We start from the raw sequence: 13,713 nt of genomic DNA, 5'->3' as shown, positions 1-13,713 counted from the left end.
GGAAAATATTTTGGCGTTTAAAAGAGTGTCTTAAAGTTTAATTTCAGTCGTTTTTGTGAAGTGTTATACTATAAATACAGTTTTGGGTATTTTGGAGCAAACAGGAGGGCTTCACCATTACTGTTGTAATCTCTAGATGCAGACAGAAGCCACATTATTCTGCAGGTGATAACTGGGCGTAAGTGTTCCGTGTGGTTTAGTCTGGCGACGCAGTGTATGGGATGCATACACTGTGAGGGGTAGAGGCCTAATTTGGGGGTTGATCCGTGGTTGTTGACGAATCATTTGGCATAGTTACTCTGTAGTTCTGTGCCAGGAGGGTTGGGACAACAAGCCATAGAGATGATGCCTCGGTTAGGGTTTTCTAGTTGAGGGACTGGACCAGATAGTGGTTGTAGTCCGTCAATCCACCGTAGAAGAAGGCACCGGGCGGTGGTCCCCGAAATGGGTGCAACGGTTTCTCTCGGACGCGGGAGGTAAGACGATAAGTCGATTTGAATCGCGTGGGAAGGAAGGCTTCCCACAGTCAGACGGTTACACGGTGCACAAAGCCTAGTTTTGGGGGCAAAGGCCTTTAGACCCCTTTAAAAGATTGCCAAGGATACTATTTGGGTATCCCTCTGGAGTGGATGTGGTTTCGCTGCGGTTTCAGAAATCTGTAATGATGAGTGTGGATGGAGGCGTGGTACACGCTTTGGTGACCCTCAAAGGAGAACGTTGTATAGCTGTCTATGCAAGGCTCTCACGCTGTTCTCATATTTTCCCATTGTATTTTCGTCTATTGCTGAAAGTGAAGGCAGATTTACGGCTGGTTTTTGTTTTTTTCATTTTTGTTTTGGATACTATGAATATCTCCCCCACATTTGTATATGAATGTTTGTATGTAGTAACGTGAATATGTTTGAATTTACCGCGGCGATCCTCCGATGCGTCGCGGCTGTAGTATTTTTGTAGAAACGGGGAAAGTAAGAGTTACACAGAATTTCGTTTGAATCAGTTTTTAAAGAATGTCATTGAAAATTTACAGGAATGTCATTTTTGTTTGCCATTCTCTGCAGGATAAATATGAGGGATGGAGTAATGATTTCTGCTTATAAGTATTTTTCAGGTCCAAGAAGCTTCTGGAAGTTTCTGTACATAGAGAGCAGGTGTATATAGACAGCTGTACACATGGATAAATACGAGTCTAAGGAGGTTAAAGTATCATAGGCTATTTCATTATTTGTTCTTCCTCCAGTCTGTAATGAGGAAGAAGGGGGGGATAAATAAATGTAAAAGTGACAGTTTTTCGAACTAATAACACTAATCTTTCTAATTCTAAATCAAGTTTGTGCCAAGACTGTCTTTCTTTGATGGAATTTGAATCGGCAAGCAGCAGTCTGGTGAAGTAGGTTCCCATCTTAGATGAACCTGCCAATGGTTCCAGGTATTACAGGAGATGGTAAGGTATTACAGGCGACGGGGAGACACGCACAGATTGCGCAGTGAACACAGTCCCGAGGTCGGGGTTATTGTCATAAGGTTTGTTTGGAGGTCAACCGAAACCAGGGTCGTACTCCCCTCGTCAGCTGTCACGTCTTTTCTCAGGTGATGGGGTGAGTGCGATCACTGTAACATGAACTTCAAAAGGGTTCAGGAGTCTCTCCTGGACCCCGACACGGTAATTGGTTTTCATTTTTCCCAACCAGGTGACTGGGTCGTTTGTAAAGAAGCTTGATGGATGAGACCACGCCAGCCACTGCAAGAAGCGGCTCCTCCACATCAAAGAAATGAGTAGTATCTTCGTTTATTTTGTATTTGTTTGTTTAGTAAATTTTAGCAGAGGTAACGATGAAAAGCATCCCAAGTTATTATTTAAAGTCTATTTTATGACTAATTAAGAAAGTGAACGGGATGGATTGTGGGGTCTGTTCTGAGTCTCCACCGAGCTTTAGTGCCCAGCGATGACAGCGGTACATGCTATTTATGACGTTATGATTGGTATGAGGATTATTGACAAACTAGTGAAGACTCCGGACAGACACTTGTCAATAGAATTTAATGAGATGTCTTTAGAGGGTAGAATTTTATGTTTCAATAGTTTTTATTGAAAGAAAGAAAGAAAAAGTATTACAACAATAAAAATGCATCGCCACACATACTAGAAATGTCAACGAGCCCCCGAAAGGTCTCGATCACAGTACATAACACCTTATATTGTTTGGCATCTTCATCATAGCAAATAGGAAGGACACTTAACAAAATACTTCAAAATAAAACACGGGGTGTAGTTCCCCTCAAATATTCAATGGCCCAACCTAAGTAGGCCCATAACCCGTCAGTCAGGAGTCCCAGATCTGGAAACCCCAAACCCATCTTATCACCAATAATGCTATCCAGACGGGAGGACCCGCATCAAACATCTTCCGTAGGAAAGGTGGAGACGTAAAGAAGTGGACAGAAACGTACATAGTAAAGAAAAGGAAGAAAAGAAAGAGCAGAAAAGAGAGAGAATAGATAGAAGAGCAACCGGCCCGCCCCCAGTAATCCGCCAAATGGGTCCATAACTGTAGCTCACCCCTCCAGCGATCTCAGATCGTTAGTTAAATAAGCCAGCCATGGATCCCAAACCTTTTTGAAATTCTCCAGCTTGTCCTGAACCAGTGCCGTCAATCTTTCATTTAACATCAACCATGACAGTTTCCTTTTAAGCTGTTCAAGTGGCAAGGAGGCGGAGCGCCAATTTCTAGCTATCGTGATTTTAGCTGATATAAAAATAAACATAAGCAAGCGCCTTTGAGCTTTAGAGGCCCCCACCACCCTGTCACCCAAAAGAGCCTGCCTCGCAGATTTAGCCATGTTCAACTGGGTCAACGAGTAGATAAAGTTGTATACTCGAATCCAAAATCTTCTGACCCTCGGACATGTCCACCAAATGTGATAAGCAGTCCCCACCTGGCCACATCCCCGGAAACAGTTAGGGGTGGCCCCATGAACAAAGGTTGCAAGTCTGGCCGGCACCATATACCATCTAAGCAACACTTTGTAGTTGGCTTCTATTATGGATGTATTTATAAGAGACTTAGAAGCCGTTTCCGCCAACTCGCACCACTTGTGTAGGTCAAAGGTTTCCTGCAGGTCCTCTTCCCACTGGAGCATGTAATTTAGTTTAATTGAGGACGACATCAGCATCGCATATAGCTCCGAAATGTGTCCCCGCAAGCTATCATAGCGAACACAAAGATACTCCATGGGAGTATAAACCTCCAAGTCGCCCTGGCGGGCCAACATTTGTATAAAATGACGTATCTGAACATATCTGTAACATTCTACCAATGGCATTTGATACTTCTCCTGCATAACATGCTCAGATAGAACCTTCCCTCTGTCATAAACATCCGCTATGCGCAGTAGTCCCTTGTTTGTCCACCATTGAAATGCAGCTGGGTCGAGACCCGGGGTGAATGCACGATTCCCCAACAGGGGAGCTAATGGGGAATGAGGTGACTTGAAGGTCTGTGTTCTAGAGACCCTATCCCAGACATCCAATGAAAAAGACAAGGATGGGCACAGAATGGTGGGTCTGTCTTTAGGCGAGAGCCACAAAATATGAGATATAGGAGTCGGACGGCAAGCGTAGGATTCCATAAGCATCCAAATCGCCTGCGGCCTCTTTGAGTGGAACCTGGAGAGCTGGGCCAACCGAGCCGCATAAAAGTATTTCAGCAGGTCAGGTAAGCCCAATCCTCCCTTCCTCTTCAAAGTATACATAGTGCGTTTGTTCACCCTAGGCCTCTTCTCTCCCCAGATGAATTCAAGGATTTTTCTTTGCAACATCTCCAAATCACTGCGTACCAAGGCTATCGGTAGTGTACGAAATAAGTACAGTATCCTCGGTAAGACATTCATCTTAATTGAGTGGAGTCTGCCGAACCACGATGGGGGGTGAATTCGCCATCTCGCCAGGTCCTCGAGTATCCTTTTAATTAGGGCTGGGTAATTCTTACTATACAAAGTCTGAAGAGATGAGGTCAAATTGACCCCCAGATAAGAAAGTGCTTCAGATTCCCATTGGAACCGATGTGTCCGTTCAATCACCGACTGGGCTGAGCTAGGCAAAGAGATATTGAGAGCCCTAGATTTACTGTGATTTATTCGCAAGCCCGAAATATCTGAGAATGGCTTAAGGATATTATATAAGTTGGGAAGGGACGTGATTGGTGAGGACATTGTCAGTAATAGGTCATCGGCGAAAAACAAGCATTTATGCTCGTAGCCTCCCCCGACGATCCCCCTAACATCCTGACAGTCCCTAATTTTTATTGCCAACGGCTCTATTGCCAGGACAAACAAGAGCGGGGACAGCGGGCATCCCTGCCTAGTTCCCCTTCTGATGTTGAAAGAATGAGAGGGGTATCCCCTAATCATCAACGAGGCTGTCGGTGCATCATAAAGCGTTCGAAGGAGGACCAGAAAACGCTCCCCAAATCCATATCGACGTAATACATCGAACAGATAATCCCAGGAGAGGGAATCAAACGCCTTCTGGATGTCCAGCGAAAGCAACATACCCCCCCTAGCGCCCTCTCCATCCCAATTAGATTGGATCGCAGAGATCAAATTAATAACTCTACGAGTTTGGTCCGACGCCTGCCTATTAGGCACGAAGCCAGCCTGGTCCGGATGAATATACTTAGGGAGAAATGTGTTCAGTCTCAGGGCTAGGACTTTGGTCAATATTTTTAAATCAAAATTAATCAACGAAATCGGGCGATAATTCGCGCAGTCCCCATGGTCCTTGCCCGGTTTCGGTATGACATGGATGAATGCCGCGTTATCATATGTGGGGATTTTGCCGTCCCTGCGTAAGTCATTAAAATATTTACATAAATGAGGGGTAAGGATGTCCCGATATTTTCTATAGTAATGACCAGAAAAGCCATCCGGTCCAGGGGCCTTCGTAGGGTTCAAAAGTTTAATGGCCGCCCCTACTTCTGCCTCAGTTATTGCATCGTCCATCAGGTCCGCATGGTCCCGGGAGAGCTTGGGTATTTTAAGGTCATGGAAGAACGCTTCGAACTTAGCCTGGTCCAATCCGTCCCCCCGGAGATACAACGTCGAGTAAAATTTGTAAAATTCCCTAACGATCCGCTCGGGATTTTGTGTGAAATGACCGGTCGGTAAGCGCAGTTTCGGTAGCGTCGGAGTGCACGGTCGAGGTACCAGTTTTCTCGCTAACAGCGTAGACGGTTTATCCCCCATCGTGTAGAACCTATGTTTAGACCAACTGACGTGTTTCTCGGCCTGTGTGGTCAGACTAAGATTCAATGCCAGTCGTGCCTCGTCAATTTTAAAACTCAAGTCAGTCTGGGGGTTTCTATGTTGTTCCGCCAATAAAGCTTCAAGATCATCCTCTAACCGCGAGATCGTTTGCTCCCGAGTCCGCTTCAATCTACTCGCTAATTGGATCAGCTGGCCCCGTATCGTTGCCTTATGGGCCGCCCAGGTGATCGCAGGGGAAGTGTCAGTTGATTTATTAACTTCAAAGTATGCCTGTATCCCTTTCTCAATTTCTGCATAGTGGACAGGGTCGTTCAATAAGCTAGCGTTGAGGCGCCATGGCGAGGGGGTGGCTTTAGTCCATAACCCTCTGGTGGTCAATTTTATCGGAGAATGATCCGACCAAGGGGTAGTCAAAATTTTTGCAGAAGTCACATACGGGAGCAGTGGGGTACGGACCAGCAGATGATCTATCCTAGAAAAGGATCGATGCACCTGAGAGTAATATGTAAAATCCCTCGTTGAAGAGTTACATTCCCTCCAGATATCAATCAGATCGCATGAATGAAACAAACGGGCAACCTTACAGCTACTAGCCGGGGGACGTCTCAATATCGGCTTAATCGGATCCGATTTATCCATAGTCCTGTCTAGTGGGATATTACTGTCCCCTCCCATTATCACCTGCCCCTGGACCTTAGGTAGTAATATCTGAAGCATATTTCTAAAAAATTCCAGCTGACCTGCGTTCGGAGCATAGTAGGAGATAAAAGAGACCAGCTGATCGTGTAGACGACCCACTGCCATCAAGTACCTCCCTTCCCTATCCTTGACTATAGTTATAGGTGTAAAGGGAACCCTTTTAGAAAAACAAATGGCTACGCCCCCTTTCTTTTCCGGACCACAGGAGAGGAAATATTGTGGATACCTGACATTAAGGTAACGAGGCGAAGAGGACCTGGCGAAATGGGTCTCCTGTAACAGGAGAACGTCAGCTCTCTGTTTATGATAAAACTGAAAAGCTTTGGTCCTCTTGATAGGGGAGTTAAATCCGTGGACATTATGCGTAATGACCGCATAATCCGTTGAACATGACCTAGCCATCGCAGCAGGGCAGAGCACTCTTACCTTGGCACATCAAATGAGTTGAGGACATCACTGGAGTGGAGGCTGAGGATCGCGGGACATTCACTGGAGACACGAGGCGGACCGGGGACTGGAACGGCGCTCCCAAGAGGAAAGAAGAGAAAGTAAGTGAAAATAAAGCCAGAAACAGAGAGAATAACAATGGCCCTAGCGGCCTATATCTTGAGTGAACATATCTGTAGTAACAGATCAACCCCATACCCAAACGGGGAAAAAATCCCACCGGGTGAAATCCCCGGAACAAAGTGTGCAAGGGTACCGCCCTCCTAAGAGGACAAGTAGTCTTGCAGTCGGGTGGCATGTGTAACCACTCCGACCCAAAAATTAAACACTTATGTGCTGACAACTGGGACAGAAAAATTACATGGTCAGACAACATCCCTGCTGTGGGGGAGAAAACAGGTCAACCATATACATACCCAACACCCCCCATCCCTCCAGCAACAACACCCCAGCCCCAGGCAGTCCATCAGAAAAAATAGTTCTTGATAATACTGAATTTTAACCTGTCCGGGTTCCATCCATCAAAACCCTGGGGGGGGGGGGAGCAGAAAAATAAAAATAAAAATAAAAAATAAAAATAAAAAAACAAAAATATAAGACAAAAAGCAGATACTCTAAAATTCAAAAAATGCAAAAATACAAAATCACCCTCCGTGCAAAAAAGGCACGGCGAGGGAGGTCACAGGGGGAGAAGCTCCAAAAAGACAACTGAGCTCCTACTTCGGTGACGAGACCACCATGTCCCACCACAAGTGGAAAAACACCAAGCCAATCGGGTACCCATTCAGGTCTTTCGTTGCGACTGTCTGGTCTGGCGCCTCCTAACATCTTGCCATAGTGGAGAAATGGGACGATCTGCAACCTGCCGAGGCGACTGGGTCGGGGAACCCCGCGTGATGATTCCCAATTCTAGGAGCAGGTCCTCTCCCGCCTGGAACGTCGTGAACGAATAAGAGCGGCCTTTATAGGCAAAAGACAGCCTGAATGGGAAAGACCACCTATATTTTATCTGCTTGTTAATCAGTTGCTGCAGTAGGGGTTTTAAGTTTCTGCGTTTCATAACCGTCGATGGAGCCAGATCCGTGAACAGCTGTATCTGAGCCCCCCGCAACAACAGGTCCGGTCTGTTCCGAGCTGCCAACATCAGTTTTTCCTTAACACGGTAAAAATGCGGCTTGGCTATTACATCACGCGGCAATCCGTCCTGCCGAGGTGCTGTCAGGGCCCTGTGGATACGGTCAATCTCCATATGGTGGCCAGCAATGTCAGGTATCAGTTCTTTCATAAGTTCTCCCATGGCCTCCTCCAGATCTGTGCACGTCTCAGGAAGACCCCGTATGCGAACATTATATCTGCGAGAGCGGTTCTCTAAATCTTCAATTTTATTATTAGCCTCCTCCAGCCTGTTTTGAAGGTCAGTGATCATGTCAGCATTCTGATTGACTTTCTTAACCGTACCGTCAACTTTAGTCTCTATCTGATCAAATCGTTCCCCAAAGCTATGAATGTCCCTTTTGAGGTCTGTTGTTATGAGAGTACAGGCCTTGGCCAGTTCCTGCTGCAGCATGGTGGAGAATCTAGCCAGCAGCACAGCGTCTGGAGAGTACTGAGGGATCTGAGCCATCCCAATGTCCTGGCCTTGCTGACTAGCCTGGCTGGCCTGACTGAACATGGCCTCAGCCAGATCCACCATATTTCCCCCCAGGGATGAGGCTGGGGAACCCATTGCCTCCTGCTGAGCCATATAGGGGCCTGGGGACGGAGGCTGTAGAGCCGACTCACCCCTCCTGTAGGCCGCCGAGTCTCCAGAGGACTGGGACGCAAACGGGTCTCCCACCAGCTCCGGAAAGCTGTCCTGGCTCGGCGTTCTCGTCAGGGGGGCTCCGGAAGCCTCACCGCCTCGTGCTGTGCTCCGTCCCGACGCCATTTTAGGCTGCGGCCTAGCGTTCGGGGAAGGCCCCGTACCGCCGGACGGTCCGGCGCGCTTAGATTGGCCCCTCTTCGGCTGTCCTCTGGCCCGCCTGTTCATCCCCCTCCAGGGAGCTCTGCTGCGGATGTTGCGGCGCTGGATCCCAGCTATCTGCGCTGATTTTTGCCTGTTTTAGGGCCGGAGCGAGCGGAGCTCAGCTAGAGCGTGTCTGCTCCGGAAGTCCCGCGCATGCGCACTAGAGGGTAGAATTTTTATTTGTTTTTATGGCTCTGCCTCTTGTCGGTTGGGTATCTATAGCTTATAAGGTAATTCAAGAGGTTCATGTGTGGTGGTGAAGCTGTCCCAGCATCCTATATCGCGGCCGATCGCAAGGATCTGATGGCGCAAGAGAAAGTAGGAATGTCAGGGACAGCAAGACGGGAATTGTTCACCAACCCGGACCAGGTCTGGGCATGGTTTCCTGCATGTACAAGGTGGGGGGGCTTGAGCTTATGATACGATTGAACAATTCACACCTATTGAGGATGGAATGTTTCATGTGACTGTTGAAGCTACAAGGAAGTTCTCACGGTCCAAGGGCGATTTCTGGGAATTTACAAGTAAAGATTGTTATACCTGGATCAGGGATACTGGGAATTGGAGTTCAGGCCCATATGGATAATGTTTGGGTCCCTGCAAGGCAGAGCCAGAGCTGTAGCTAAGTGAAGGTTGGGAATCTTTGGGGATTAATTTTTATTTTACAGCGGATTGTGGTTGATGGAAATGGGAATATATATATACTCATGTGGTTTTTATTTCTATTCTTTCTATGTCGTGATGAGGCGCTCCTGTTGCCTGATTGGACGCGTGACCAGAGCCGGAGCAGATGACCACATTTTCCTTGATGAAGACGCCCCGAAGCCGGACCCACGTACAAGACACAGAGGACCCCAGACCGATCTGCGATTACTACAGCTCACCAAGTTGTGTCCTCCTTATAAGTCATCCCTCCTGAAGAACAGAGTCTACATGTCAAGCCGTGTTTTCCTTTTTATGGACTGTAAAGACTGATTTAGTTTCTAGGTGTAAGACGACTATCAAGATTGGAAGGACAAGTGGGAGCAATATGACAAAAAGGGAGGACTGTGGTGGAAATTTGAAGATGTATTTAATATGTATTGTCATAATGGCACCCAGTCTTAGTACTGTCACAACCCGCTCTAAATAGAACTGACTGGGGCAGTCTGAGGCTGGTTGAATCTCGTCTGGTAGTAGAAAATGTCTTGAGGTTGGAATGTGATGTTTGCGGCGTGGGCATATGTCCGCCCCCACAAGGGGCCCTCTGTGCATTTAGCACAGACGATCGTTGGGGAGGGGATGCGCTCACTTCGCAGGCACACTAGTGGTTATGGACAGATGTGCGCTCTTATCTGGGTCTTGTCTGATCAGCAGGGCTTGGGATTCGTAGCGTACGCCTGTAGATAGCTTCCTTTCCACCTTAATAAGGGTATAATCTGGATATGCATTATTCTATGGAATGGCGCAGATTAGGATTCTATCAGGCGATTAATATGAGAGCTTATGATCGGTTAGAGGCAGGGGGGGCACTCCCTGCCACGCCCATAAGCCTTTAGCAGCATTGTATGTACTTCTATGCATTGTATTGTATCCATTGTATTATATTCTATTCATGTATTCTATGGGACTTCCTGTTAGAAGGAACGTCCTTATATGGTGTTAGCTGTGTCAGTGGAACATCATGTGTTAACCACTCCCATGAGGGAGGTGTTTAATGGGTGCAGTGAGCACCTCCTGTTTTGGGTAAATAAAAGGTGCTTGGCTGAGCCTTTGGGCAGGGAGGCTGGCAGAATGATATGAGAACAGGCTGGTGATGGTGTCTCTTTGTATGAATGGCAGAGAATGATGGTGAGTGAATCTATTTAGCTTAAATATGGATTCTTTTATTAAGACTGGATGCTGTGCTTTATAGCACAGGGCAAAATGGCGCTGTGCTCTGCGTACGGCCTAATTTTGCCACCACAAGTTGTGAAGGTTATTTGTTGAAAAATGCCAGGACCAGCGATGATTTTGACAGCACTTGCTGCCTTACAGGCACAAAGGAGGAGGAGGGCACAGAGGAGGAGGATGAGGGCACAGGCGCGAGTTTATCGTCCACGGCGTGATATTTGGCAAATGCCAGCTTATGAGGTGATTGGCAACTACCGTTTTGATAGGGAGGCCATCCTGGAGATCACCCAACTCCTTCATGAGGATCTAATCGCCCCAACCCTACGTTCCCATGCCCTGACACCTCTTGAAAAAGTGATGGCAACCCTCCATTTTTTAGCGAGTGGCTCATTCCAGCGAGCATCTGGAGGTGTGGCTGGGATGGTGCAGTCATCAATGAGCAAATGTGTCCATCAGGTGGTCCCTGCCATACTGCGGCGCATGAGCAACCAGTTTGTCATGCCCACCCAGGAGGACCAGCGTGTGCAAGCCATGACAGACTTTTATAACATTGCTGGCTTTCCAAAGACCATCGGGCGATAGACTGCACCCATGTGGCACTACAGCCCCCCCATGATACTGAACACCTGTTCAGAAATAGGAAAGGCTGGCATTCGATAAATGTACAGGTTATCGTAGATGCACATGGCCTCATCTGGCACGTTTGTGCCAAGTTTCCAGGCTCGTGCCACGATAGTTACATCCTACGGCAGACCAAGATCTACAGAGACTTTGAGATGAACGTTTATGGAGACAGCTGGCTGATTGGTGAGGGACATTGGTGTCAGGTATGCCCCCCCCATGATGCAGACATCACAAGGGGCACATGCATGACTAATATCCTCCTGTCTTTTCCTTTACAGGTGACTCAGGATATGCGTTGGGACCCCACCTGATGACCCCCTTTAGGAACCCCCAAACACCCGGAGAACGGAAATTCAATGAGGTGCACATCCAGACCCGGGCAATAGTAGAGCGGACTTTTGGCCTTCTCAAGTCCAGATTTAGATGCCTTGACAAGACTGGGGGTACACTATTGTATTCCCCAGACTTTGTCTGCCAAATTATTGGGGCATGTTGCATCCTGCACAATTTTGCTTTGAGAAGGGGCCTGCATGTGGAGATATGTCCTGACCTAACCCCCCACCCAGGCAATCCCCCCCCCCCAAACCCCTCTACCCGGTCTGCTGAGGGCCAGGCAATAAGGAGACAACTGTCTGAAGGCATCTTTGCCCAGTAAATGGATCCTAATTATCTTTTTGTTTTTGCTTTGCCCAGAACAAATCACAGAGATTATGTGACCTTTAAATCTTTTCTTTGCAAATTAAATGCACATTACTTATATGCCAATGAGAATGTTTTTTTTTTGTTACAAAACGCACATTAATTATCTCACAATGAGAATGCATGAATGCACGTCACTGTGGTCCCTAGCACAGACACATCACATGCACATCGAATTGGATTAGATCCAAGTACCCCCCCCCCCTTTGGTACTTGGGAGCAGTAACGCCCCGCCACGGCTCCAATTATGTCACTGTGCATTCATACACCATTCAGGAACCTAGGATGACTTCTCCCTGGTCCTGGGGATCCCTACTACACCAAAACTGAGGGTGACACCCTTATGTTTTCAGGAATGCCACCCCCCCACATTCACACATCATTCACACACATAAACCAAATCATAAGTACAGTATCAAAAAAAAAAAAAAAAAAATCAAAAGTACCCCTGCAAATTAAGGATGTTGCCGAGTGCTCCTTCTGGGCTGCCCACGGGCACGGGGACGGCCACGGCCGACTGGGGGATCTTCACGGGGGGGGGGGTCTGTGCAGGGGAGGGAGTATTTTCAGGGGGGGGGACTGTGCAGGGGAGGGAGTATTTTCAGGGGGGGGACTGTGCAGGGGAGGGAGTATTTTCGGGGGGGGGGACTGTGCAGGGGAGGAAGCAGCCTCCCCTGGTGTCTGTCCTCCTGCTGGCCTTCCCTCCAAGGCAACGGCTATCCTTGTCAGACAGGAAGTAATGTCAGCCGTATTGGCCTGCACAGCCCGGGTATTGGCCTGCACAGCCTGGGTGAGGGCAGTCACCTCCTGGGCCACACCTGTTGTGGCGTTCCTCAGGTCCCACAAACAGGTGATGACCCCCACGGAGTTGGTGGCCACGTCACCCAGTGACTCCCTCATTGCACCCAGGCTGCGCTCCACCTTGGTCATTGTTTTTTGTATTGCAGACAGACTGCGGGTCTGCCGGACATTGTCCCTCAACAGACTGACCGGCAGACGCACCAACCCCCCCCTGTTTTCCGGGGTCAGCCTCCTACTTGCCCCTGAGGCTTGTGGCCTTGGAGGAGGAGTTGGAGTGAGCCATGGGTGCTGCTGCATGTTGGAGGAGGGTTGGAAGGGGCGACCCATGATGGTGGCCTGACTGCTGGGCGCCTGTGGGGTTCCCTCAGGGGATGATTCAAAGGTCATATCTTGGCCCATCATTATTTCCTGCCCAATCAGAATATTGTCATCTTCCTCCCCCTCATCCTCCTCCCACTCAACATCCAAATTAGGGGAGTTGTGGGCACTCCCCTCCCATGGCGAATCCTGCCCTTCTTGGGACTCTGCATGAGCCTGTCTTGGGGGTGGTGCAGCAGCCTGCCCTGATGGGCCAGCAACCTCCTGCCCTGATGGGCCAGCAACCTCCTGCCCTGATGGGCCAGCAACCTCCTGACCTGATGGGGCTGCCACCTCCTGGGCTGATGGGGCTGCCACCTCCTGGGCTGATGGGGCTGCCACCTCCTGGGCTGATGGGGCTGCCACCTCCTGGGCTGATGGGGCTGCAACCTCCTGGCCATCTGTGGAGGACACAAAACAATCACAGGTTGTTGGATCCACACACTTGGCACATCTTCCCTTCCCCCACCCACACATGCTAATCACCAGATAGAAATTCCAAAAAATTACCTGTCCTCATAAGAGGATCATTGTCAAAGCCAGGCAGGCCCACCACCTGCTGTGGGTGGAAACACTGGGCCACTGCCCATTCCTCCTCACTCATCCTGACTGGGCAGGGTCCCCCTCCTCCAGTGCCCCTGGTATGGGCATGCAGCGTTGCCAGCTTGTTCCGGGACACGCTCCTCAAGTCATTAATTTTTTTTTGAACTCCAGCGATGGTCCTGGTCTCCCCCCCCCCCCCCGACGCATTGATCCGATCGGTGATCTTTTGAAGGATCTATTTCCTCCTGGCCGGGGTGGTGTTGTGGCTCTCAGGGCCATGGAGAAATCGCCCAAATTTAATGACGCCCTGAGCAAGTATATGCTTCTCTGCCAGGGTAAAATTAAGCTTCCTGCGCTTGGGAGCCATGACAGACAACACCCAGCAACAGGGAACTCACCCAAAA

This window comes from Rana temporaria, chromosome 12 (assembly GCF_905171775.1).
Source record: "Rana temporaria chromosome 12, aRanTem1.1, whole genome shotgun sequence".
NCBI lineage: Eukaryota > Metazoa > Chordata > Amphibia > Anura > Ranidae > Rana > Rana temporaria.
Note: the sequence above shows the minus strand (reverse complement) of the source record.